This window comes from Colossoma macropomum, unplaced genomic scaffold, assembly GCF_904425465.1.
Source record: "Colossoma macropomum unplaced genomic scaffold, Colossoma_macropomum, whole genome shotgun sequence".
Taxonomy (NCBI): Eukaryota; Metazoa; Chordata; class Actinopteri; order Characiformes; family Serrasalmidae; genus Colossoma; species Colossoma macropomum.
In genome coordinates this window covers 25,875,877-25,901,395 of record NW_023494794.1, presented here as the reverse complement: position 1 = coordinate 25,901,395, position 25,519 = coordinate 25,875,877, and the positions used below count along the sequence as shown (strand labels likewise).

The following is a 25,519-nucleotide window of genomic DNA, read 5'->3' as shown; positions in this document are numbered from 1 at the left end:
AGGAATACATTGAAAAAGATGTTTCATTATTAAAAAATAGCTGAGAAATCTGCAATTCTTCGTGTTGGATGAGCATTAGAGGCCGCCTCAGATAAACTAATGAGCAAACTCGGCTCTGACTTTACATCTACAAGTAGGACCAGCAAGGTAGGAGTGTCTAATAGAGTGGACAGTGAGTGGACACAATGATTAAAAACTCCAGCAGCACTGCCGTGTCTGATCCACTCATACCAGCGCAACACACACTAACACACCACCACCACGTCAGTGTTACTGCAGTGCTGAGAATGATCCACCACCCATATAGTACCTGCTCTGTGGTGGACCACTGAAGAACAGGGTAAGAGGGGGCTAACAAAGTATGCAGAGGCTACGTTCACATTACAAGCCTCGTTGCTCAAATCCGATTTTTTGCTCAAATCTGATCTCTCTGACACGATGGTTCACACTCGTTTAGGTAAGTGATTCAAATCTGTCATTAATGTGACGAACCGGCGTCCTGAAATGACCCTCATGAGCTCATCCTACTCAGTAACGTCACGTGAATGAATCACGAGCATCATCAGCACAAACTAACGAGCAGAACGAGCTTCGCTGAGAAGATAGTTAACTCTGATCAGCTGTCAGCTTCATTATTAGAGCGAGACGAAGGAGAAAAAGGTGAGATGAGCTGCTTTTCCACCGTTTACAGGCTTTAACGTCTGTTTGGCGCTGCTGCCATGGTAACGTTGAATGATGGCGCACGTGCAGTGGAAAAAAAGCACATGATTTTCGATCTGAGTGTCACATTAAGGTCACATGGCCACGAATCGGATACGTATCCGATCTAGGACCACATACCAAAGTGGCTCAGGTTGGATTTGAAAAGATCAGATTTGTGTCCACACAGCCCTGAAAACATCAGATCTGGGTCACATTAGGGCAAAAAATCGGATTTGTGCCTCTTCAGTCTGCTAATGTGAACGTAGCCAGATGGACTAGAGTCTGTAATTGTAGAACAACAAAGTGCTGCTATACGGTTAGTGGAGCTGATAAAATGGACAATGAGTGTAGCAACAAATGCTGTACATGCATCCTTGCTGTTCTCTGTCTTCTTGCAACAAAACGTGAACTTGAACTTCCCTAATTGTTGTTGATCTTGTGCATGCATTGTATTGTATGAGGGTAAATAAAAAGTTTTCCTGTCTTGCCTGGACAGTAAAGTCGTATTTTATTCTAACACCCAGTTCTACTCACGAAAAACTCTGTAATAAACTGATGAGGCTGTTAAACCAGAGAAAATGCTAAACTCTGTAGAGCTCAGGCAGATGCACCTGATCTGTGGTTCTTCTTTGATCTGCACTGTACTATTAACGCTATACCACAGAAAGCACATGAAGATTCTTTTGGTACTTGGTTTGAACTCTGCACTCTATTCAAACTAGGCTTTAATCTTGAATGTTAAACTCCTCCTCGTCTCACATTCCTCTTATTTTCCTTACTCAAGTCATTATTCTCCCTTGATCAACTCTGTTTTCATTTCCTTCTCGGGTGATTATCGCATTACGTCACTGTTCTCTTTAATTCCCCTTTTGTAAATGGGGATGTATCACCTAATTAAATCCCAATGAATTTTTTAACAACTTCTCGCCTATTTTAAACACAGCAGACGGAGGCTTACGATACATGCCCCACAGCTACGGAAGGGGGAAAAAAAAGGGAACAAAAATATGCAGCTTGTCCAATTAGTCCTTAAAATAGCGTGTGTGATGTGGGAGGCGTTGGAGTGTGTGTTGATCTCGTCTCACTCACTCGTCACAACGGGCAGTGAGCTTGTAGCTGCTGTGTTCGCTGGGCTACTGACACTAATCACTACAGGAAGTGACTCTGCAGGAGATGGACAGAGAGAGAGAGAGAGAGAAAGATGATGGCGTCCAGTGTGTTCACTCCGTCACCCCTCGTCCTGCCACGTTTGGATTTTTTACGTCTTTATTTATTTTCCTCTGCAGAGGAGGACGTGTGTGTCATGGTGGTCCCTTTTATTGTGAATTTGGTCGCAGAAACTTGGCTCTACTTTTCTTGCTTTACTTAGTTTGTTTCATCATTTACAAAAAAAGCCAATGAGGATGATCATTGTTACAGGAAAATGCACCTAATGCATTTGCAATGTAGCCAATGACAAACCCAGACCAATTTCAGACAACAGTGCCGACGAGTGGATCAGACACAGCAGTGCTGCTGGACATTTTAAGCACCTCAGTGTCACTGCTGGACTGGGAATAGTCCACCAAACCAAAAATTATCCAGCCAGCAGAGGCCTGTGGGCAGCATCCTGTGACCACTGATGCAGAAATAGAGGATGACCAATACAAGCCGTGCAGCAGCAGATGAGCTTTTGCCTCTGACTTTACATCTACGAGGTGGACTGACAAGGTAGTGGACAGTGAGCGGTAAAAAACTGCACTCTGAACGCACCACCACCACGTCAGTGTCACTACAGTGCTGAGAATGATCCACCCCCCAAATAGTACCTGCTCTGTGGTGGTCCTGACCACTGAAGAGCTAACAAAGTACCCAGAGAAACAGATGGACTACAGTCTGTAACTGTAGAACTACAAAGTGCACCTATATAGTAAGTGGAGCTGATGGTGTAGAAACATGGTTTTAATGTTATGGCTGATCGGTGTACGTATGTTACAGTGTCACCACATTGGCACAGAGAAATGGCTGAACCTTCACTTTACAGATGAAAGTCTATGGCTGTTCAGTCTGTTCCAGTGTAACTAACTCAACACGTCAAGCTGAGCGGAGTCCATTAGCTTTACAGTCAGCTCACTCACTTTGTTCTTTCTGAAAGTGACAAGGCCTCAGATGCTGCCTGACATATAGACCATTGAGAGATGGCGTGTGAGGACAGACCCCCATCGCTTGGCGTGGTGACAGAGGCAGGATTAAGTGAAATGTTTCTCTGAAGTCTGGGTGACAGCCCGTATCATATTTACCACTCTGCTCTGATAGCATTAAAATCGCAAAAAGCTTTCTTTATTGCTCTGGCCTTCTGTTCAAGTGTCTGTTTGGATGTGTGCTTGAGCTTGAGAGTCAGTTTGTAATTGAACACTGATAAAAATACCATTCAACCAAATGTCAGAATACTTAAGTTTAGAGAGCATTATTAATTTTAAAAACAGCGATGCAAATCACACATCATGCTGACCATCAGGTCTTACCCTGTGTGTCTAGAGTGACTCTGTGGAGATTTTAGCCATGATCCAGTCAGTAATCCAGTTCAGAAAACCACCGTTCGGATCCTGTTTACCTCCATTTAAAAGGCCCATCTAAACCCCCCGAAGCAACGTGTTCAGTATAGAAGTTTCCATCGTGTCTCAAACAGTCGTCTGATTGATTCAGACTCTGGGTTTAGTGCTGATAATCAGAAATTTACAGCAAAATACGCATAAATAACTCAAATGCAGTCACACTTAGTTTGATTAGCTGTGCCTGTGTGCATGCTGCTGAGGTGAGGTGGGGGGGTTGGGGGTGGGGGGGAGCGATAAACTGCAGTGTCCCATTCAACACAATGAGTGTACGCTTTCCCTCTTTCCCTCAAAATCACACAAACAGGCCCTAAAACACATTACAATGACAATAAATATAACAAATATGATTATAAAATGAACAATATTTAGCCCTATCTTTCAGTTTACATTGATTTTGAGTATTAAAAATATCTGATATTAAATATGCAACTCAATTTATAACTAAAAATAAAGGCTTTCCTGCTGTGTATCAGAGTTTTATGAATCCAAGAGGACAGAAAATCTATAAAAAACGTGGCCGCCTTATGCTAATTGTTTATTTTTACTAATAATAACTAATAGAATGAATCACCATCAAAATGATTGCACTTTCAGCTCACAGACACTCCAGACTAACAATTTCTGAAAAGAGAACTACGACTGCACTTGTTTTCAAGATCTCTGTAATTAAAAAAATACAAACTTTAGCAGGCGTCGGGTAAATTTTTGATCAGAAATGACTCAAATTTATAAAGATATTAAATTTCCATCAGCATTTACATGTCAAACAATGGCATATCTGAGTAGCCCAGGGTCCCCTGAGAATAACAACATATGGCCTGTGTGACTGTCTCATATAAATACTTTATAACTGCAATTGTAATTGTAATTGACCCCAATTCCCAAAAAATGTAGGGTTCTAAGGGTTAAACAAGATTTATTTTACATTCATGTGAAAAGTCATAGATTTGGTGTATTTGTTTTAATGCAGAATGTTTTTGTGGGCAGAGTGTGGACAGGTCAGTTGATTAGGATGCAGTGTTTTGATGAATGGACTTGGCACACTGTACAGATCTTCCTTTCTGTGGAAGAAATTAATTCATATCCATCACTTGTGCGGCAAGCAGACAAGTGAGCTGTGGATGTGTGAGAGGATTTGGGAATTTGGCCAAAACGTCACTCATTTCTCAGCTTTGGAAGTAACTGGCACTGAATGTTAGCCATTTAGCCCTCACTTCAGATTCAGCTTCTTTGGCAGGGGCGCTGTGGTGGGCTTTGTTTGGAACGCAGTGGGGTAGTATGGGACGGTAGGCAGGGGCGGTGGGGGTGGGGACGTTTGAAAACATGAGTTAGCTGTTCAGCACCCTGCATTGGGCTGCTATCGGTATCAGCTTCTTGGGAGATTTCAATTTCCAATGGGGCAGTTTTCCAGGCAGAGTTTAAGTCCAGTCGAAGGTCAGAACAGAACTGAAATGGACAGTTCCATTAATTTCCACACTGCAGACCTTGCAATTCAAGTCCTAAGTATTTGGATACTTTGTGACCTTGTATGTTCGTTTACAGTGCGTCTGATTAGTCCCTTCTGGCTGGATCCCTGGTGAATGGAAAGGCTTGTGCAATTGTTTGTGCACCCCTGGTCAAATTCTATGTTTTGTTGATTTTCTAAGTGAAAATAAGTTCAAAAACACATGTTCAATGGAGAACAACATTTCTGCATATTTTAATGCACAATTACTGTTTATTGGCTGAATTTAACACATTGGAAAAAAAATAAAACATAAAATTTGTCCTGTGCAAAAGTTACGGCACATTTAATATTTTATGTTTGATTTTTTTCAAGTATGTTAAACTTATTTTCACATGGAATATGAATAAAACATGTACTTTGCCTGGGGTAAACTTTTCCATACCACTGTATTCATTTGCTGCTTACGTCTGTTGCAAATGTCATTGTTTTATTTTTGGTGGTTAGATCTTACAGAAAGGAGTGTACTCTCACCCACCACTTTAAAAGAAGCCCCTCCCTTGTAGCTCCACTTTGCTGGTCTACAGATGGGCTAGAGTCTGTGATTGTTGACCTAGACAGTGGACCTGTAATATGGGCAGAGCTTATGAAGTGGTAGACGTACAGGGTAGGTGTTTCTAATAAAGTGAATGGTGAGTGTACGTGTTGATGTACGAGTGATGTGATATGACTCCTTCCTATTACTCACAGTGATCTGTGGAAAAGTCTTTAAATTGTCTCCAACCTCCAGAGAGGCTGCGGCTGCTCTTCTGAGTGCTGCAAACGTGTTGCAGTGAGGGATGAGTCATAGGAACTTTTGCTTATGACCCTGCTGAAGCTGTACGAAGGTGTGGTCTGATGTTTTAAAGAGTGGTTAGAGAATGACATGAGACCAATCCTTAAAGCAATACTTCAGTGACTCTACTCTGGGTGCCTAGTTTTGATCATTGAATGTAGTTTCTATGAACGGTGGCACATAAGAGACTGAGATAGAGTTGGGTTTAGCTCTATCCCAGATTACTATAAAAAAGTCTTAACAATGTCGGTGAGCCAATAAGCTGCTTTTTTAAAAATCTAGTCTGGTAATTGGCTGTCTAATTTACAACCTGGACTGGTTGGATCCATGGATTGATGGCTGATGGTTGGATGACCCTACCAACTGTGTACCTCAGCAGAAAGATTCATCAGACCAGACTACATTTTTCCAGTCTTCAGCTGTCCAGTGTTGGTGAGCATGATCCCACTGCAGCTTCAGCTTTCTGTTCTCAACCCAATGTGGTTTTCAGCTGTTGTAGCCCATCCACCATAAGTTTCGATGTGTTGTGCATTCTAAGATGCTCTTTTGCTTTTGTACAGAGAGATTGTCTGAGTCACCTCAGCTTTTCTTTCAGCTCGAACAAGTCTGGCCGTTCTCCGCTGACCTCTCTCATCAACAACGTGTTTCCATTAGCGAACTGGATTTTTCTTTATTTTCTCATTCTGAGTAACTCTGGAGACTGTTGTGTTAAAAACCCTGGAAATCAGCAGTTATAGCAATACTCAAACAGCCCTGACTGGAACCAGCAATCATGCCATGGTCAAAACCACCGAGATCACTTTTTGTTGCCCATTCTGATTGATGTGAAACTTACCTGAAGCTGCTAGCCTGTATTCTCAATGATTTTATGCACTGCACTACTGCCACAAGATTGGCTGAGTAGATATTATTAATGTCAGTCGGTTGTACTCATTGAGAATACCTAGTTGTAGAAAATGTAAAGTAAATGTACTTAGGCAGTAAATACTAAATATACTTCATGCACCTCTGGTTTAAACCACACCCACTTTCAATTTGTAATGTACAATAAGGTACTGAAAAAAGTATCAATCTGGAGTTGGTGTTGAAGTTAAGGTATCTGTACTGGTATCAATATAAAACATTGTGAATGGCACAGGGACCTGCAGCTGGAGGCAGACAGAGGTCATTATAACACAGTGAACTCCTCGTGCGAGTAGAAGCGGCAGTGCTTAATTGTGACGCTCTGAGAGAGGTGAGGAGAACTGGGAGAGTACCTCAATATAAACCTATCAGGGGTTGTTGATCACTAAGCCTGCACCATTTCCTTCGTCCTTCCTAGGGGCATCAGCTAATGCAGTTCATGTTCAGTGGCTTGCAGTAGCTGTTTCAAGGATATTTATATTCAGCTAGGTTTCAGTAAAACAACACACATCAGTCCCTCTTGGATTTAGCCAGTCACAAGCCAGGGCTCACCACTTCAGGGAACACGGCTTTATGTCATTTCCTCCCGTTGTCCCACAATGTTGCCTCAAGGCAACACACTCAAAAGAACCCCTGCACAATTTTTTTTAATGTTTTTGAATTCAATAACCGGGACAGATTATTAATAATCATTATATAAACGTTTATAATTATATAAATTAATAATCAAGGACGATTTTATGCAAGAAAGTGAAGTTTTTAAATTGCTATCATTATACATGCAGTAGAAGGTTAACATTACCATGCATTACCATGGATATGTTTTTAAGGACATGACTGAGGAGGGGGTAGAGGGCACGCTCTGCTCTGGCACGGCTTTATCACTAGCTAGGCTAACTGCTCCAGCTGATGATGGGCTTCTAAGAGTAGCGATTGGGTTTCATGGACTTGAATTTTATACATCTGTTTCTCAGTGTCACTCTGATAGGCTTCTACCCAGTAGTCACTAGGGGCTTCATGATAGTTATGTCATGAAAGTCGAATCTACGTTGACGAATCGCGGATGATGTCATGAATAAAGAAGGGAATGCTTTGGAACAAACAGTTCTAACAGTGTAATCTGACGAAAAAAAGAGTAACTGACTTCAAACTTTGCAGGGTCATAGGACGGTGTGCCCCCTCTCTAACGACACATAGGACTTTTTATTGTAGAGCCTTCGGCTTGTGCCTGCGACCAAATCACAGCCGTGATGTTATTCGCGATAACACACTCCTCGAGTGTTCTATTGCTTTTATACAATGGTTAAATAAATAAAATAATAAATTAATAAACTGGGCCGTGAATGCAGCATTTAATGTTTTAATGTTCGCAGTTCCTTCAGCCAAATTATAGTTCCTTAACGAGCAGCTTGTTTCTACATCAGAGTAACGAACTCCGCCCACTCGCTGCACAGCCGGCAGTTTGTTCTCCAGCTCCTTACACTAAATTCCCAAACTGTCGTCACCACTGAGCAGCTTTTCAGTCGGCAGCTGTGACAGAAGAACAGCTAAACAACCTGGAATCAGCCAGAAATGAACCCAATACCATTCGCCAAATGTGTAGTCTGATCTTCAGAGTCTGACCAAATCGGACTGAGCCATAAAACTGCCGCAATATCAAGTTTAGCTCAGTTTTGTCAGTTTTTGCCAGATCAGTATTAATGTTGTTTTGTTCCAGCCAGTCTGTAAAGCATCTTACAGCCCATTTAGTTTGGCGAATGGTGTTGGGTTCATTTCTGGCTGATTCCAGGTTGTTTAGCTGTTCTTCTGTCACAGCTGCTGACTGAAAAGCTGCTCAGTGGTGATGACAGTTTGGGAATTTAGTGTCGTCTCATCTTCAGAGTCTGACCAAATCGGCTGTCGGTCAAATGTGATCTTAAGTGGAGTGATACAGTGTTTGTGAATAAAACATGCTGTTATGGCGAAATAAGAGCACGGTTAGAATGCTTCTCAACCAATCAGCTTGCGTGGCCGGAACTAACTGTTGTATAATATTGAATAAAATAAGCATTATTAATATAAGTGACTCCATACTTTTGAGCCATAGTGTGTGCACACATCAGAACATAAATCACATATTTGACATATGTGGTCAGAAGAAGCATTGACACTCGTGCAATGTGTGTAAATGTGTTCAGGATGTGGTCCTGAGTAATGTGGGTGGGCTGGTGGAGCGTTGTGGCATCGCTGGCGGGCCCCCCTTCCTGAGTAATGCAATCCACAGCCTTAATTTGATTCCCCTCTCCCTTGTCTCCATGTTCTGCCATAATAGTAGCAGGAGACTGTCTCCGCCTGGGGTCAAGGCACTAAAGAGAGAGAGAGAGAGAGAGAAAGAGAGACGGAGAAGAAAAGAGCCATAGCGAGAAATGAGAGAGGGAGAGAGAGAGAGAGAGAGAGAGAGAGAGAGAGAGTGGGAGAACAGTGTGCTAATATGGGAAACGATCCCATTAGGAGAACAGGTGACGTATGTCAGGGTTGTGTGTAGTCTTCCTTCACGTAATCCATGCCAAAGTTCAAAGCATCTCTCTTGCTTCTGAGCGGTTTAATTGCATTGAGGCTGCCCTCCTAAAGGGGCTGTTTCCAGATATAGAGGGGAAATTGTGTTCGAGAAGGGAAAAACAGCATCTGGAAACATTGAGAGGAGTGATGTTCACTTTTTGGATCTTGTTCCTCGCAGATGACCTTGAATTTAATGCAAATTACGAGGAAAAGAGGTTTGTGTGATGCTTCGGTCCTTTTGGAACGGGTCGGAAATGATTAAGCACAGCTCTTCCATGTGGTATGACATACTTTCATGCCACGACAGGGGGTTTGTCAGTGAGTTGTGTGGTGTTGGGGTCTGTGGGACCCATTTTCAATGATTACCAAAAGAAAAAATAAAGCGATTTATTATTATTTCAACCCCAGATTCTTGGCCTTTGCTCATTTTCTGTGAAGAACATATAAAATAACCCATTTTCAGTGTCTTCACTCTGTTCACCCCCCACACATTTATATTACACAAGTGGTGTTGGGGTTGAACTCGCGGGAATAAAAGTGTGGAGGTGCTGTGTCCTTCACTCTGTTCTCCTCCTACATGGCCTGCTGTTAGTGTGTGTGTGTCTGTGTGAGGGTGAACAGGCTGCTGACTGGCTACAGCTGCTAAAGGAGAACCCTACGCTGGACACGTGCGAAATTTAAACACCTGGTATTTTTACATGAATTGTTATGGCTGTATTGATTTACAAAACCATTAATACGGTGGGTCCACCAGACCACTGAGTAACAAACACATCATCACCACACAAGGATTAAGTTAAATAACATTGCCATCTTGATTGAATCTCCTAAACTGCCTTTCAAAGGAATGGTTCAGTCCAAAAAGCTGATGTTGGCAGCAGTAAACGAAAGCGAACAGCAGTCGATTAGCAGCACTGACATTGGTGGATTGGTAGAGGTGTAGCGAGTGTACTCATATTTTCAGGTTTGATTTGAGTTCCGATTCTCAGATCTAGATTTTATTACATTTTTGGACTTGATTTTATTATAATTCTGTATATTACAGATTTGGTTCAGAAATGTACAAATGTCAGAGCAAAAGACTGCAGAATAACAATGAAATGAAAGTATAAACAGTACAAAAAATATGAACTGCATCATATAAAAATGTATATGGAATGTAGTCTCCATTTTCAAGCATTAAGTTGCTGTTTCTGTTTTTTATGCTTTATCATTTCCACGAATGACAGCAAATGAGAGACCCTTAAAAGACGTGAGCGTATCAGCGATACTGTTAAAAATGCTCATACATTGTTTGAACATTTGTTGCTTCTTCAATACTGTTTTTGCATTTAACTGGTGGCCTTTGGCTTCTAATCAGTCTCAGCCACATCAACTTGTCTAGTCAGGCTTTAAGCAGAGGAACCTTTGTAGTGTTTGCTATTTGGGATAAACTTCCACTTTCAGTTTCCAGAGCTGCAGTATGAACCCAGAAGTGCATATTTTATGCCGTGTAAAAGGAACTCTGTTGTATCAGCTCTTCGCGGCAGAGCGGACAGTCAAAGCTGTCGTCTTACTTTCATGCTTCCCGGTGTTTAGATGCTGGTCCAAACATGTCCTTGTAGACCCAAGCATTTCCACCAGTGCTGCTTTCCATCTTTTCCCCTGACATTGGCCGCAGAAGCTCGAAGGAGAGCACATTTGCAGGGTGATGACATCAGCGGCACCAGTCATTCGCTTCAAGGCCTGGAAAAAGTGTGCAGGCAGGCAGGCAGGCAGGCAGTGAGGGAGTGGGAAGAGAGCGTAGCAATGGTGCCACCCTCCACCCCCTGACTCTCTGACTCCATCACACACACCACACACTCATGCTCCATGTGGCCAAGGCCACTTCACTATCTGCCTCTGCTCTTCCACACAGCAAGTCTCTGTCTGACCTTCGGCTTTTCCCTGGGCTTTAGTGTTGCTGGAGGGTGCAGGTAAGACCCAACCTTGGAATCGTGTTTGGCAGTGGCCCTGTCTGTGTCTGTATCTGTTTAGTGCGCAAAATATTTGATCATGTGTTCAGATTTGCCAGCATGTGCTCTGTGTAGGCTGTATGGGCAGTGAGATGTTTTAATAAGGAAGTGTTGAAATAAAAACTGTAGTCATTTATCTCTTTGACATTCATTCATTTCGATACAGACCATATGAATTTGGGTCCAGCTGATGTACAACTGTCAAATTATTTTGGAAATTAAGAAGGCTAGCTTCTGATTAGAAGTACAGATGGTATAGAACTATGGAATCATTTTGAAGATTAATAAGGCTGACCTTAGGTCTGATTAGGAGGACGATTAGGAGGTCAGCAACCCAAATGTTAAGATGATCCATTTTGTCCTTTTTGACAAAAATCAAACCACCTTGGGAGCCACAACATTTTAAGTCCGTTTTACCATCTTGGCTGTAAATATGTCTCAGTATGTGCTGATGTACTAGTATAGGCTAAAAATATAACATAAACCAAAAAATGAAAAAAATGAAAGACTTCATTTGCTCTGCTTTAAGCTTTAACTCAGCTATAGATGCTTTTCTCACATCTCCAGCAGGAAACTTTTCCTCAAAAGTAGAATAGTTTCTTAAAAATGTCTCTCAACATTTGACTTTTTACGAGGCTGAAGTCGCTTCTCATTCGCCAGCCCCTTGTTAGAATTTTCCCGTTCCAAATTAAACGGTGCCTGAGGTGCCAGAATGTAACTGCTGCACCATTTAAGGTGGAACGGGAAAATTTGAAGAAGCTGGCAAACGAGATGCTACATCTAGCTACAGCTTCACGACTTTTAGTGTTTGACAGTTTCTCGTTGCAGATTAAACGTATCAGGAAACCAGCTGGAGTGATTATAAATGCAAATAAGTCCATTCGTCTTTCTCTTTGCCTTTTCGTTAGCTACTAACTAGGCGAGATTGTTGTCGATGCTGTGGTGACCAGCAGTCTGTGCGCGTCTTCAGGGTTAAAGGGTGAATTGGCAGTTCTACATTAACTCCAGAGTTTAAGACCATTTATTGTTAAACTGTGTTGAACGATCAGCAGAGCTTTATTTTACTGTAAAGGAGGATTATTTTATTATTACCTACAAATCTAATTCTGCTGTGGAGCCACAACAGGGCAGTAAAAGAGCCACATGAACCCTGAACTATGGGATTATTACTGCATGTATTGGCACATATGCTGGCACGTATATTGACACATATTTCAGAATTGTCAGAACTCATTATGTTTTGCTGTAATAACAACTGTGATACTACACACACATATTTAAGAATGGCCAATTTATAGTCTAAAAGGCTTGAAAACTGTGTCTAAAAAGCTAGAAAGTTGCGAGTTGTTTTCTTCAGACCAATAAAATTCAGAGGGACCAAAAAAAAAGAAAACACATTGTATTCATTCTTTCTATTTGTTTAGAATTAATCATCCCTGGGCACTGATGTATGTGTAAATTAGCAGAAGTAAGGAAATAGTGCAACATTATCAACAATGCGACATTGATCAGTGGCAGTAATAAGCCAAGATCAACGTACTACTGACAAGCTGTTGTTCAGGAGTGCAGGGGGGCATCTACAGGCAACCCTCAAACCCTCAATTTGACTCAAGGAAAGGAGCCTACCCTAACAGCAGAGCCGTCCACTGGTTACCTAATTGTACCTACACTAGTAAGGTTCCTATCATGTATCAGCTCCATGTATGTGAGTGTTTAAGCGGTCAAACTGTTCCACCTTTAAACTTACATTTCACTGTTGTCGGAACAAAACCTCCAAATAATCTCCAAAATAATAACTTTACAGGAGAAGGAAAAAACGTACTTTACTTTTAATGGAAGTCAATGGAACCAAACGTTTTTACACACAATGTGAAAGACAACAGTCATTTTTAAATTCTGTAAAAAACTGAAAAACGTCAAAAATGGAGATACAAGGTTTTGTTCCGACAGCAGCGATTTGCTTCAGTAAGTGAGAACTCATTATATATTTGGATACAGACATGCATGTGGCGGTTTGCATGTCGGGTATCTAAGTGATAATACCCAATCTAAACTTAGCTAACGAGCGGACTACCCTGCTGTCAGGGTAAGGTCTGCTAACTTTAGCTGGTGAGTGTTTCGGGAGGGTGGTGGTGAAGTAAACGAGAGAAATAAACTGAATTGAAGGAGCAGTCAGTTACAGTGGCTTGTTGGAGGCCCAATTTAGCTGATGGCCCAGGGGAAGAAGCTGTTTCTCAGCCTGGAGGTGGAAGCATAAATGGTCTTGTGTTTGCAGTGCTGGGGTGGTGCTCTCTGTTACGCTAGACGGAATGACAGGCCAGGTCCTGTTCTGATGACTGGCTAATGCTGCTAGATTACAGTGGCTTTGCACAGCTCTTTGTCATCATCCCTACAGCAAATCTCAACTTGGAATTATTTTGCAATCTCCTGAAAGTTTGTGATGGCTTTAGGAGAAATACGTTATGTTTCAAAGCGCTGTAGCCTCGTCTTTTTTTGGAGGAATGGCTGAGCTATTGAATGTGTGAGACTTTTTTTTTTGTTATTTTATTGTCTACGCCCGCAGGACAGAGAAAAGGAGAGTTCTCGGAGAATGCACAGCATCAATCTTGTAGCTCTGGGGGGCTTTTGTAGCTTCGGCTGTATTGATCGATTGACCATTGGTCCGTCATGTTTTCCTCCCAACCGTCAGCCTCATCTGCGTTATAATGGATCTGATGCCTGTCCTCTAGTCCCAGGCCACAAGCACCATGCACCCCGCCGACATGCTAGCGAGGGGTCAGGCTATTTTAACACCAGCCCACCAAGGAAACCAGCTAACCCAGATTCACACAAGATAGAGTGCGAATGAGGGAGGATGAGCGAGAGAGAGAGAGAGAGAGAGAGAGAGGTAAGAGCCAAAAAGTGTGAGCTGACAGCTGAGAGGAAATCAGAGCTGTGGTGTCATTTTCTTCGTGTGGATATCAATTATGGGGAATTTGTCGGACAGAGCGGTGAGCAAGAAGAGGTTTCTCAGATCTGCCGACTCCCTGCAGAAGCATCTGCTCTCAGACTATACCGACTTCACCGACTGTACTGACGTGAGTTCATCTTAGCTTTTGTAAAGTTTGAAGAGGGGAAAGCGGTTTTAGGGCAAGTTATTAAATCTTGAATTAGGTGCACATTAGGGCTGCAGTGCTTAATTGACAAAAAAATAGTAATTAGTGGGGTCGATTGAAAATAACGGCAATGTATTGTGTACTTAAAAAGTACTCCATAAGTTTTACATTATATTATACATGCAGTCATTCTGACAGATTGCAGTACACTACAGGAAACATAGAGGGCAATATATGACCATAAAATATTGCCAAAAGATTTTGCTATATCAGTGTGTATGCATATATATATATATATATATATATATATATATATATATATATACACACTCATCAGACATAACATTATATCCTTGTTTCTACGCTCATTGTCCATTTTATCAGCTCCACTTACTATATAGGTGCACTTTGTAGTTCTACAGTTACAGACTGTAGTCCATCTGTTTCTCTGCATACTTTGTTAGCCCCCTTTTACCCTGTTCTTCAGTGGTCAGGACCCCCATGGACCCTCACAGAGCAGGTACTATTTGGGTGGTGGATCATTCTCAGCACTGCAGTAACACTGACGTGTTGGTGGTGGTGTGTTAGTGTGTGTTGCACTGGCCTGAGTGGATCCGACACAGCAGTGCTGCTGGAGTTTTTAAACACCTCAGTGTCACTGCTGGACTGAGAATAGTCCACCAACCAAAAATATCCAGCCAACAGTGTCCTGTGGGCAGCATCCTTTGACCACCAATGAAGGACTAGAGGATGACCAACACAAACTATGCAGCAGCAGATGAGCTATCGTCTCTAACTTAACATCTACAAGGTGGACTGACAAGGTAGGAGTGTGTAATAGAGTGGACAGTGAGTGGACACCGTGTTTAAAAACTCCAGCAGCACATATTTATGTAAAAATAAAACTGTTAGTTGCAGCCCTACTTACTGTTGAACTATGTGGACATAGCACCTGTACTGTCTGTCCGTGAGCATCGTCATCGTCATCATCACTACTCATCATCTTTGTCAGTGACTGCATTGACAGTCATTTCGGACGACATCAAAGCTTGGTCATTACTACAAATGACTGGCACAGTGCTAAGACAAACAAGACTACTCCCTCGAACGTCACGTTATTTGTCACAATATTGACAGCATTCGCAGACTAGACAAGAGTATTGGCTGTCGTGCATTACAGATGATTGCAGCCTAATGCAAAGATAAACAACTCCTCTCTTTTTAACATCCTGCCTAGTGCTTGTTAGCTCGGCTGATCTATTATAGGTATCACTTTAGACGGAGACAGTGAAGCTCCTGTTTTTTTCCGAGGAGTGCTCCGTTATTGGATTCTCAGGCCTTTGCCGGCGAAATTGCCCGCTTTATAGTGGCCATTCATAATGCTGTGACAGACTGTTTGCCCACCTCGGGCATAAAGACTGCAGGGCTGTTTTACGACCTGGTCCCTGTGCTACCCTGGCCAAGTTGTGCATAACAACGAGCCTTGTTCTCGGCACAAAACACAACTCTGTTAAACTCTAAAACTGCTGACTAAACAGTTTAGTCAATAATGCTCATGTTGCTATTAACGCAGGGAAGTGAACAGCCACCGCTTGGCGCAGTGGAAATTACATCGTGCTAATTGGTGGCTTAGAATCATTGTAAGCCACGTTAGCATGTATAGTTGAGCACTGCAGCAGGAAAATGCAAAAGCGGATTGCAAAGCAAACACACTAGCAGCTCTGCTTCAGAGACATTTCAAAAGACACTTCATTTAAGAGGTGATAATAACAAAAGGTCCCCCGTGGCACTGCAGGAGCTGGCACGGTCCTTTTGGCGAGATTGTAGATAATAGGAGCGTTGCAGTCAGCCGGGTGAAGGTCTTTAAGCTGCAGGTTAGCACTTTGGCAATTTGGAAATGAGCTGCACTATGAGCTGCACTGATTTATGGCCTTATTTAGGAAATCACGATGAAATCATCAGGAGGCGAATAAACAGCAGCAAAGGAGAGTGGCTGCCGTCTCTTGGCTGCTGTTTCTGAAGGTCTCTTATTCATCGCTGTCTGTCTGTTTAGCTCATTGGGGTCTGCCTTATCTGTTAAGGCTCTGTGTTTGACTTATGTAATCATTCTGTCATGAGAATGCAACCAAAGGGTACTTGGAGTTGTTGTTCATATCAGTGCTGGGGCATCTATATAACGCTGCTGTCGGAAGAAAACCTTGTATCTCTGAAGTAATATAGTTACAGAAGAAGGCAAAAATGAAACCAGATTTTTTTCTAAGTCATTTTTAATCCTTTATTTTATTCCATTCATCATGGAATTTACTCACAATGTAAAGAGCATACATACATCATCATCTAAACCACTTATCCTTCTGGGTCGCTGGAGCCTATCCCAGCTGTCATTGGGCGGAAGGCAGGATACACCCTGGACAGGTCACCAGTCCATCGCAGGGCAGACATACACATTCACACACACACTCACACCTAGGGACAATTTAGCATGTCCAATTGGCCTGACTGCATGTTTTTGGACTGGGGGAGGAAACCCACGCAGACATGGGGAGAACATGCAAACTCCACACAGAAATGACCCTGGTCACCCGGCCAGGAATCGAACCCAGGCCATTCTTGCTGTGAGGCGACAGCGCTACCCACTTCGCCACCGTGCCGCCCGTAAAGAGCAACAGAATTTTTCAAATTATGTCAAAAAGTAAAAAAAAACGTTCAAAACAGAGATACAAGGTTTTCTTCCCGAAAACAGCAATATGTGTGAAATGTTTGAGTGATGAGGAAGAGAAATGGGAGCTAATCATATCCAGCTTATCCAGCTAATCATATAACTTGCTTAAAATGGCTGCACTAAGCACAGTAACTCTCTTAGAGACAAAAGTGAGTAGTGACTAGTGCCTCTTACTCAGTGTGTGATGTATTTTGATGTATTTTGATGTATTTTTACTTTTTTAATGGCTTTTGGCTTTTGTTTCATTCTGTTCTGTTGTTCAGCTCCTGGGCTGCTTTGGTCAGTTTCAATATGGAGCCTATTTGAGAACAAAGGTTCTATAGGGAATTCAGTACTTAAGTAGTTTTTGCACTTGGTACTTTGTCTCTTACTCAAGCTGGTTTTTGGTTGCTCATTTTGCACTTAGCCATTACTTCCTGGATGCTACATTTGCTTTCTTGCCTTTACTGAAGTTCAGAGAGGCCGTAAGCTGTTGCTATAATTTTCTGGATTGTTATCTTGAGATATTTATCTTGAGATATTTATCTTGAGATTGTTATCTTGAGATAACAAGATGAGTAACTCATTATTTCAAGATAACAATGTTGTTATCTTGAGATAACAAGAGAAGTAACTTGTCATTTCAAGGTAATTTTGTTATCTTGGGATAACAAGATAATGAACTCCTTATCTCAAAGTAACAATCCAGAAAATTATAACTACCTCATGCTATAATGTTCTGGATTGTTATCTTGAGATATTTAACTTAATATATTTCTCTTGAGATTATTATCTTGAGACAACAAGATAAGTAACTCATTATTTCAAGATAACACTGTTGTTATCTTGAGATCACAAGATAATTAACTCATGATCTCGAGATAACAACTTTGGTTGTCTCGAAATAACAAAATAAGTAACTCGTTATTTTAAGACAATTTTGTTATCTTGGGATAACAAGATAATTAACTCGTTAAATCTCAAAATAACAATCCAGAAAATTATAACTACCTCATGCTATAATGTTCTGGATTGTTATTTTGAGATATTTATCTTGAGATATTTATCGTGAGATAACAAGAAGTGCAACTCATTATTAAAATAATAATCCACTCATTATTAAAATAACAATCCAGAAAATTCTCTCATGGCTTGCTTACTTTCATCATGCTGTTTGTGTTTTTAACATAATTACTCAAGATACGCATAGAAAAATTAGCCATTTAAGAAAATCTGCTATATTTACATCATAAAGAGATGATTAGTCTATATTATCCCTGCTAAATGAACAAAGGGGCACAAAGGGCCAAAATCAAAAATGCAACTGTATCTGTAGTAATTATGCTTACTCACATCCTGCTGTAGCACCACAGTACTCTCCAGAGTTTACAGGCAGAGTTCAGGTTTATAGGCTAGGAAAAACCCCTCTGATGATGTGTGAAGGAACTACAGCTGCTTTGGGGTGGATTTCTGAGGGCTTTTTCTCCGTTAGCTGGTGAATGCAGATGAAGGCACATAGCCAACATTACTGCTAAGAAGCTGAATATCTTTTCACAGCCTGTAAAGATCCAGACTAGACCAGGGCTGAATCCTAATGTGGAAGGTTTTAATGAACACAGTTCTAAAACACAATAGAGATCCACAACCAAATAAAAGATTTGTAAACAAAAAAAGCAAAAGAAACCTAGTAATGCTGTGCTATGCTAAGCTAAGCTAATATCCATGGCCAAAGATATAACAAGGAAAGAGAGAGCAAAACAGGCTAAGCTAACGGCTAGGCTAATGACAAGACAGACAATACTGCTACAGGTTAAATAGAATTACAGGTTAAACGCTAGGTAGCACAAGAGGCTATGGCAAAACAGGAAGACGGAACATGAACGAGCATGAAAAACAGTCTGCACTTATAAAAAAACATGGTTCTTTATGGGTTCTGCAGTAAAGACAGTGGTGCTATGTATTACCATGAACACTCCAAGAACCATTTGCATGATTAAGTCGTTCTTTGTATGGTGAAATGGTTCTGATTGAGGAGAATGTGTTCTAGATGGTTCTATATAGGATCTTTTTGAAAATGGTTCTACATAGCACTAAAAATAGTTCTGCTGTTGTTATGATGTCAAGTTTGCAACAATACAAGAACCCTTTTTGGTGCTATATAGAACCGGTTCCACCAGTCTGAAGAACCATTCTTTGAGTGTTCATGGTTCTGTACTCTTTACTAAAGAACCCTTGAAGAGTCATCTTTGTGGGAAGGTGGCTTATCAACAGTAAGTGCAGGTACAGGACAGTGACACAGCCATGTGACTGTAATAACCGCCTTCAGATCATCTTTAAAATGGAAAGAATGGAAAACTCAAATGACACAAATGACTCGACAGATGATGGGTTCCATAAGTTACATGCTAATGTTAGCAGTGTAGCTGCCTGGCTATTTAGATCTGTAACACCAGAACTTCTCTCTGGGGTCCATTTAGTGCTGAATAAAGATAGATTTGCTTTTTTCTTTATAATTTTATTCTGTGATTGAGGTTGGAGTTACGCTAATGCTAGCCTTGTTGTATTTAGTAGCCTGTACCCTGATAGTGAGCATATATTGGTATATACTGGCTTGATAAGATTGACACCCCACTGACTGTTTGCCCTGCTGGTCCACCCTTGGACCACCCAGATTACTGTCATGCATACAAGTTTTAACTAGTTTTTCTCCCCAGACAGACTTTAAATGCACACAGACTTTTATTTTGGAAAATAAACGTAGACAAATATTACAAACAAATGAGAGAGAAAAAAATTAATGATTATTAATGATATAAAATGATTCTCTTTGCTGTGTAAAAATTACTTACTAAACTAATATATATATATATATATATATATATATATATATATATATATATATATATATATATATATATTTATGTATGTACATTACTAAACTAAAGTGTAACTAAAGAAAGGAAGGAAGGAAAAATCAGTAAATTTGACTGAGAGTGGAAAATGAGTGATGATAACCAAACCAGCCTTGTGACCGGAAGGTCGTTGGTTCGATCCCCTCAGCTGACTGTACATGACTGAAGTGCACTTGAGCAAGGCACCTAACTCCCAACTGCCCCCCGGGCGCCGTGGATAGGGCTGCCCACCGCTCCGGGCAAGTGTGCTCACTGCCCCCTAGTGTGTGTGTTCACTAGTGTGTATGTGGTGTTTCACTGCACGGATAGGTTAAATGCGGAGGTCTAATTCCGATGTGTTCGTTCATGCCCTTGCTATCAGGGTAAATCAGTGGCTAGCAGTCAGACTTAGCTGACACAACAGGGATTTCCAATGGCTGTGTGGTGTATGTCTGTAATGCATGCTGGGTATTGTAGTAAGGTACATCGATTAGGTATATATGAGGTATATAATGCTCCGCTACTTAACACAACGTCTATTATATTCTATTTTTAGGCCGAGATGACCACCTTCAGAAAAGTAATGGAGTAGACTGCGGAAGCTGTTATGCCTTTATTATTTATTAGAGATGCTGTTCTAAGCACACACTGATCTGCAGGACACATCCTGGACTCAAAGCTCATTGCTAATGAGCACATCCTAGTATACTGCCATTTTAGCCTCTGGCAGCTGCCAAGGTGTTCCTATGTGTACTAAACCACATTGATTCAATTGGACATAGTTCTGTGTAGTGGCCTTCCTTTCCGCAGAATGTACCACCCTAGAGAACTCTTAATCTACTCTGCCAAGAAAAAGAAAGGTAGTGTTTAAGTATTTATTGACATGGCCTGAGACAAAGCACATAAATCATGCTCGTATGGTTTTAGGATTCTAAGCCCACAGACTGTATCACATCGAGAGGCGATTATCAGATTGACAGGGCTGTTTTATCATCATCCTCACTTGCTATCTAGTTTCAAACAACTCTTAACTGAAAGGAACTTAAGCCTTTAGATAAACTTTTAATTTGTTATAAACCCTTAGAAGTCTGCAGTTAATGTTGATGTAATGCCAACATTATCACATAGTTGTAATGGTCACATTAAATGACATTTAAATTGAATTTAAATTGGCACGGTGGCTCAGTGGGTCGCGCTGTCGCCTCACAGCAAGAGGTGCCTGGGTTCGATTCCCTGGCCGGGCGACCAGGGTCCTTTCTCCCTGTGTCTGCGTTCCATCCAATAACTGCTGGGATAGGCTCCAGCTTCCCCCATGATTCTAAGCCCACAGACTGTATCACATTGAGAGACGATTATCAGATTGACAGGGCTGTTTTATCATCATCCTCACTTGCTATCTAGTTTCAAACAACTCTTAACTGAAAGGAACTTAAGCCTTTAGATAAACTTTTAATTTGTTATAAACCCTTAGAACTCTCCAGTTAAAATTGAGTTTAAATTGGCACAGTGGCTCAGTGGGTCGCACTGTCGCCTCACAGCAAAAAGTGCCTGGGTTCGATTCCCCGGCCGGGCGACCAGGGTCCTTTCTCCCTGTGTCTGCGTTCCACCCAATGACTGCTGGGATAGGCTCCAGCTCCCCCTGCGACCCAGAAGGATAAGCGGCTTAGAAGATGTGCGTGGGTGAATTTAAATTGTTTGTCAGAAATGTAAAGGATTTTCTAACAATTGTACACACAACAGTAACTTCCCTTCAAATTCAAATCATAATAAAATATATATTTTACTTACAAGCACAGACGTCACCATACTACACCACTGCCATTACAACAGATGCCGCATTTAGCGTCTGACACGATTCTGTTGTGAAGTCACAGCAGAAAATCCCATTACAAATGCAGCATTGTTGTTTTTCCTCAGCTGTAAACTCTGTTTTCCTTTTCTATTTTAATTAGTAGTGATGGCAACAAGACATAACAGTGTCACAATCATGATTTATGGTGTTCAGAAAAACCTCTGCTAGCATGTAACCCAGGCTCGTAGTTCAGTCCCAGTCTGGATTAAACTGTGCATTACCTTGGAAAGCTAATCCTCACGTACTCCTTACAAGACTAGAGATTACTCCCTCAACACTTTAGATTACTGTGAGAGACGGGGCAGACACGTGCGGTCATTATTGCGGTTAGCAGCTAATCTAGTTTGTGTTGCATGTTTGGCTCCCACCCAGCATTTTTGAAGCTTAGCAAAGGCAGGCCGCAGTCACACAGTGTACGCAAAACACCACACCCTGTGTTTCTTAATGAGCGATGTGCCTCGTCAGAGGCAAGGAAGCGTTCCTAAAGTGAGCCCGGGCCTTCTGATTAACCAGACCAAAGCTGACTTTCAAGGACGTCAGTTTGAAGATCACACGCTAGCTTGACCTTGTTTCTAAAAGAGTGGCTACCTTAGAGACCAGCCGTGTTAGCGGATTTCTTTCAAAATAGAGGGCCACCGGAGACCAAGGTCAGTTATTTCCAGCTGTTTCATCAGGAATAGTCTTAATGAACTTGAGATCTGGCATCCTCTGCTGCATGAACAAACGGCATTCCTTTTACAAACAATACACATTTGGCAAGGCTTACGCTAACACAGAATACTGACCCCATGTGAATGATACATGTTAGCTCTACTGTCATTTATGCGGATACAAGAACGCCTCTGTATTACTGACCCCTGTGCAAAACTACATTTGATTTCCCCTACATTTCATTTCTCCCCTGGGGAACATCCCCCTTACCCAATACCCCAGTTGTTCAGTGGCGTGAGAGCAGGGCTCATGACAAGCACAGGCCAATTTATTCCTCTTCTCTGCGCCCATGTTGGGCCCGGGCAGGCCTCCTAAACCCACACTCGGGGCTGGCCTGGCTTTGTTAGCGGGGCATGGGAAACTGCTATTTGTCCAAGCGCCACGCGGCTCTTTCACGATATGGCCTGCAACCTCTAACCTCTCCCTCTGCCCAAGGCGTCTTCGTACAGACAGTGGACAAAGGACAGTGGTTTTTCAAGGAGTGGGGCAGCATTTTATTTTGTTGCGGTTTGAGTTAAAGTGGTGGTTTGGCCAAAAAGTCCGATTTTCTCAGTTTTATGCTTTACCTAAATATAAGCGTGAAGTGAAGTTTGCTTCTTTAGTTTTGAAGTACAGCTCTAAGGCTAATGTAGCTGTGAAATAATGAAAGCTTACACCTCCTTTTGTTAGCACTGTGCAGACTGCATGCCTAAATCATGTCTATGACACACTGTGACATACAAAAGAACGGACAGAATTCAGGCCTTGAGCTTTGGGCCGTACTTTAATATTTTATGTCCTTTTATATAGAAAAATACACCGATCAGGCATAACATTCTGTGCTCATTGTCCATTTTATCAGCTCCACTTACTATATAGGTGCACTTTGTAGTTCTACAGTTACAGACTGTAGTCCATCTGTTTCTCTGATACTTTGTTAGCCCCCTTTTACCCTGTTCTTCAGTGGTCAGGACCCCCATGGAGCAGGTACTATTTGGGTGGTGGATCATTCTCAGCACTGCAGTAACACTGACGTGGTGGTGGTGTGTTAGTGTGTGTTGTGCTGGTCTGAGTGGATCAGACACAGCAGTGCTGCTGGAGTTTTTAAACACTGTGTCCACTCACTGTCCACTCTATTAGACACTCCTACCTTGTCAGTCCACCTTGTAGATGTAAAGTCAGAGATGATAGCTCATCTGCTGCTGCACAGTTTGTGTTGGTCATCCTCTAGTCCTTCACCAGTGGTCACAGGACGCTGCCCACAGGACGCTGTTGGCTGGATATTTTTGGTTGGTGGACTATTCTCAGTCCAGCAGTGACACTGAGGTGTTTAAAAACTCCAACAGCACTGCTGTGTCTGATCCACTCAGACCAGTGCAACACACACTAACACACCACCACCACGTCAGTGTTACTGCAGTGCTGAGAATGATCCACCACCCAAATAGTACCTGCTCCATGGGGGTCCTGACCACTGAAGAACAGGGTAAAAGGGGGCTAACAAAGTATGCAGAGAAACAGATGGACTACAGTCTGTAACTGTAGAACTACAAAGTGCACCTATATAGTAAGTGGAGCTGATAAAATGGACAATGAGCGTAGAAACAAGGAGGTGGTCATAATATTATGCCTGTGGGCTATAAGCTTCCGTTATCTGTTAGCTACATTAGCCTCATAGCTTCAGTGCAAAACCAAAAAAGCAAAGTTTGGGTGCCGAAAATTTCTTTGTGTACATTTTTTAAGCTGTCTAAGAAAAAACATCAGTTTGTGCTGCTGAACAGACTTAGATCACGTTAACAGTGTTAAACATGATGGAATTGAGCTTTGACATATTGACTTTGAATGCATACTTTGAACATATACTCATACAAATTGCTGACCTCTCCCGCTGAAAGCATACTGTCAATTCCCATTTGTGACACACTGTGGGTTTCCTGTGCTTCTGTGCACACCACAGATTGCAGTTCATGCTTAGATTCCATATCATGTGGTTCAGTGGTTGTGCTCTGGTCTGTAGCTCAGGGCACAGACAAGGCTGTCAGGAAGTGCTGGAGCTCGATGTCTGTCTGTCCCTGGGGCATGCGGCTAGACCCTTTTGGAGGTCTGCAGTACACTCTGGATCCAGTTTAGCTAATAGCAGCAATGTCGGCTTGAGAAGAGTTCGCAGCTCCTGATTGTTGAGCCTGTGTGAATTTTTTTAATCTGTTCTGCTTTTGGGAACAAGGACGGTCATCAAACCTTTGCATGCACACGTTTTTACTTGTCTTATGGTTTAACCCTCTAAAATCCCATCCTTATTACATACTAAGGCTTATTATTCAGTAACTACAGGCACTTCAGTACAAACTGGCTGAGTCATTCTTAGGTTATAGAAGTGTGTAATAACATTTTGGGCCTGCTGGCAGACCTCAGCCTTTTAAGGGGTTATTTAGGTTGTCAAATGATTTTAAAAATTATCACAATTTATCCCATTTTGTCTTATTTGCTCAAAAACAGGTTTTATTAATCGTGTAATTTTTTTTGACCTATTAAACAATAAATTGCGTTAATAATTTACTTTGTTAACCTGTTATCAAAGCATTAACTCTGACAGCACTAGTTATAATACAGTATTACCAAAGCAGGTAAATAGTGATGCTTTTAAAATAATATATATGTTTCATTTTTCTCATAGTATTTTTGTTTGTATTACTTTTTATTATTTCACCAGCTACATTTGCCTAATAGTGAAACTGGTTGATTCAATCTCAGCGCATTTGACCATCTTAGCTGAATGTATTTAAACATCATATCCAAGCACTTTGAACAACTTGAGCATGTAAACTTTTTCCTACAAGAATGTAAACTGCCAACATCTTCAACAAGGACAACACTGTCAATACATCATATTTTGGTAGAAGAAAATAAGACGTAGGCTTAGCCACGTTGGATTACCCTGGAAAAAAGTGGTGCACTGACTGACTTAATTCAAATGTGTATTTCATTTTTTATAGAAGTAAAATATTACATTAGTTTTTGTTTTTTGTCTGTTTACTAAAACATTAAGTCACGAGAGGCCGTGCGTTACTGCGATTGTATCATGGGGAAGAGTGTTCTAAGGTATGACGTTAAGCGAGTGTCTAAAACCCCTTTTCCACTTCGCAGCTATGCACGGCTTCTCATGGCTTATTACTTTTATAAAACGGCGGACAACAAAAAATATGATAAAGTACACAACTGTTCAGAAAAATAAATTAAGTTAATAATGCAAGTTATTAATATTAATCAACATAAACAAGTA

General features: G+C 41.5%; 1 protein-coding gene across 3 annotated transcripts in view; it reads left to right on the top strand.

Moving 5' to 3' along the window:
* The window catches only part of rgs3a (regulator of G protein signaling 3a), a 274,848-nt gene that overhangs the window by 97,577 nt on the left and 151,752 nt on the right, over positions 1 to 25,519 (top strand). The gene's annotated exons all lie outside the window — the stretch shown is intronic.